This window comes from Lutra lutra, chromosome 16, assembly GCF_902655055.1.
Source record: "Lutra lutra chromosome 16, mLutLut1.2, whole genome shotgun sequence".
NCBI classification, from domain to species: domain Eukaryota; kingdom Metazoa; phylum Chordata; class Mammalia; order Carnivora; family Mustelidae; genus Lutra; species Lutra lutra.
In genome coordinates, this window is record NC_062293.1 from 47,605,921 (window position 1) to 47,609,389 (window position 3,469).

The 3,469-nt window shown below is 52.0% G+C and overlaps 1 protein-coding gene across 3 annotated transcripts in view; it reads right to left on the bottom strand.

Moving 5' to 3' along the window:
* Positions 1–3,469, bottom strand: part of LOC125086968 (ATP-sensitive inward rectifier potassium channel 12-like) — an 874,374-nt gene that overhangs the window by 175,287 nt on the left and 695,618 nt on the right. The gene's annotated exons all lie outside the window — the stretch shown is intronic.

The following is a 3,469-nucleotide window of genomic DNA, read 5'->3' on the forward strand; positions in this document are numbered from 1 at the left end:
AGGCCCTGAGCCCAGCAGGGTCAGTGTTGGCGGTCAGCTCACCTCTGTCCATGGGCCACTGTACCCAAACACTGGGGCTCCTTCTGGTCCTCCATGTACCCCTAACACAGCTTTGAGAGGCCTGGCACTCAGACAAGCAGATATTCTCTGGAGTGGCCTCAGGAAATCAGGAATAAGAACGGGGCTGGCTGCTCCAGGAGAGAGAGTTGAGGGAATCCCAAAGAGGGGAGGAAGGTCTTGAATGGAGATAATGTGGAAGGATTCTCCAGGGGCCCTGAGTGGGCAAGACCTGCAGTCTGGACCTGTGGCCAGTTAGGGTCTCTGGGAACCCCCCCATCACCAAATTCCATTTAGACCAGTGCTCCCCAATAGCAGTGATAGAAACATTCCCTATCTGTGCTTTCCAAAATAGTAGTCACTAGCCACATGTGGCCACTAAATGTTTAAAATGTGGCTAGTGAAACCAAGGAACGGAATTTTTAATTTTATTTACTTTTAATTAATTTAAATCACCACACATGGCTAGTGGCAGTAAGAAATGATATTGGACAGCACAGGCCAGCCCTCTCCCTGTCCTTCAGGCCCTTGACTTTCTACCCTCTTCCCCAGCTAAGAATCATCCTTTAGATTTTACAAGACGGGAACTCCTTCTTTTTCCCTCCCTTTGTTCTCCAGTCCTACGTGCTTTTGCACCTCCTGCCCCCTTCCTTCCTGAATGATCAAAGGATTCCTCCTTTGTATCCAACCCTTCTATCTGGCCCAGAAGCCTCCTAGCAGAGGCTGCCTCTCCTCTCCAATACCTGCATTTGCTCCTCTCTTCTGCCTTCTCCTGGCCCTTGTTCCTCTGCAGTTCTTCCTGCTCTACCTTCCTGTCACCATTCCAGAAAGACCTACACTTCTATACTTCCCTCTGCATCCCACCCTCTGCAGCTGGCTGCCAGCCCCCATCGCCACTTCTCCTAAATGCCCTTGTCAGGGTTACCAACAGCGTCCTTGCTGCCAGATCCAAGCAGATATTTCAGCCCATATCCTGCTTGGCCTGTCAGCCTCTGACACTGTTGACCAAGCCCTCCTTTGTTGAAAGATTTCCTTCCAACAGCTCCTAGAACCCACCCTCTCCTGATTTTCCAGCCAGACCAGTATATAGGGAAAAGAGTTTTCAACTGCAGCTCTGCCAAGTGTCAGTGTATGTCCGTAGGCAAGTTGCTTAACTTTTCAAGCTTCTTGAGGAGTCAGGGATAATAACAGCCTCTACTCAGGTTGGGATGAGATACATATATGTAAAGTGCCTGGCATACCAGTAGCACTCTCTCTGCCTCTTCATCCAGCCTCCCTTTCAATGGTGGAGTCAGCTGGTTGTCCCTGGGTATCTATCCTCTCGGTAGTGATGCAACCCTTGGTTCTTCACTGGGTATGTGGCTGCCTAGCATGGAAACTGCATTTCCCAGCCTCCTCTCCCTGCTGGGTCTGGCCATGTGACTAAGTCTTAGCTAATGGGATATATGTGGAAGTATCATGTGACACCTTTTGGGAACTTTCCTTAAAGGAGAGCTGCTGCAGATCCTTTGCTCTCTTCTTCATCCTTGTCTTTATCCACTGCCTGGAATGCATATGTAATGGTTGCAGCTCTAGCCACCACCCTGAACCATGAAGACGAGAGTCACACCCAGAGGTTGCTGGCGTAGTAAGTGGAAAGAGCCACATCTGGAAGGTCCTTGTGGAGCAGAGCTGACCTACTTACCTTGGGTTGTCTTCTCTGAGGCTCTTATGTGGAATTTCTGTTACCTGAGTCAAAATTGATCCTACTTGATACAGAAATCTTTCCACCTTAAAAGCAAGTGTTCTGTCCTTGGCCTCTACTTTAGTTGCTCTGAGTTATCTCACCCTCTCCCATGGCTATACTTATAATTATGGGTCTTTTCTGACAACTTCCAAAACTGTCTCTCTGGCCCAGCCCTCTTTCCTGAACTCTAATCCCACATATCCAACCCGAGTGCCGTATCTAATTATTCATTAGACAAACCTCTTTTGAGCACCTACTTGCTCATGATGTGTCAGACTGTATGTTGGGTGCATTAGACACAGATCCTGTCCAGAGGGGGAACACACAGGTAAACGGATGCTAAGTACATGGAAATCCCTAGGAGGGGCTGATAACCCATGCTGGGCACTGAGGATATCATAGGGAAGGACTCCTGGCAGAGGGACATTGAACCAAAACTTGAAAGGAGTTAGACAGGTAAGGTGGTTAGGACTGAGATCATGGAGGGCTTGTTTGGACCTATTCTCAGGGTACTGATGAGCCACAGAAGATTCCTAAGCAGGAGCTGACTTAGTTAGACTTGGGTTTCTGAAAGATTGCTCTGGCTTAAAAACAACAACAACAACAACAACAAACATTGCTCTGGCTGCCAAGTGGAGAAAGGCCAGTAGGAGGAGTGAGACTGGTGGGGATGGGAGGCCAGTGAAGAGGCTGCTGCAGCTATCAAGGTACACAATGATGGTGGCCTGAGCTAAGAGAGAGGCAGAGAGCTGGAGCGAAATGAATGGATTCCAGCGATATTTAAGAGCCAGCATGAGTAGGGCTGGTTGGGGCCAGAGTGACTCCTAGTTTTCTGGTCTCAGACTAGCTTTCTGGTCCCAGACAGGGACACAAGAGGCCAGGTCTGGGGAATTATATGGAACTCAGTTTTGGGCAAGTGGTGGGGTGAGGTCCCAAAGGGTTCACAAGTGAACTTAGCATAATTGAACCAAGAGTTGGTGAGCAATCCAGAGAAGAGGTACGGGGATGGGCAGAGTCCCCAGGAATTGCCATCGTGAAGGTCAAGATGTCCTGACCTCTGTCCCAGCTAGGCCATTCCTGCTTCCTGTTTCATAGAGCTCTTCCCCAAACATGAATCCGCTATGACCCCAGCACTCTGTGATAAACCCCTTCCTCTTTCCCCTACCCCCCGCTCCCCCCCCCCCCGCCCCCCCGCAGAAGGCTAAACTCCCGAGTCTACCATTCCTGGCTTTTCTCCCTGGCGCTCAGCCTCTGCCTCATCCTAGCCGCGGATCTCACTTTGCCCCCCTCCTAGCAGGCACCGCGCATCTCCACCACCACCCCCCACCCCCCAAACCCTCACCCACGTTGCGACCTTGCCCCAGCCAGGCCCAGATGGAAGGAGACAAAGGATTTTGGGGAGACAAAGGATTTTGGAGAGTAAGCACTCTCCAGCTCAGGCTAAAAGGCCCAGGCCGAGGGTTGGAGGGATTTGGGGGGGAGCCCAGGTAGCCTTCTAATTGGGGCGTCGGGGGCGTGACAAAGTCCAGACCCGCCACAGAGGGAGGGGCCCCTCCTGAGCCACTGCCCGCCGTGGCCCCTCCCCTCCAGGAGCCGGGCGGGAGTGCTGGGCACTGATTGGGCGGCGTCGCGGGCCGCGCAGCACCACCGATGAACGAGGGCGGGGCGCGGCGGCCGGCGAGGGAG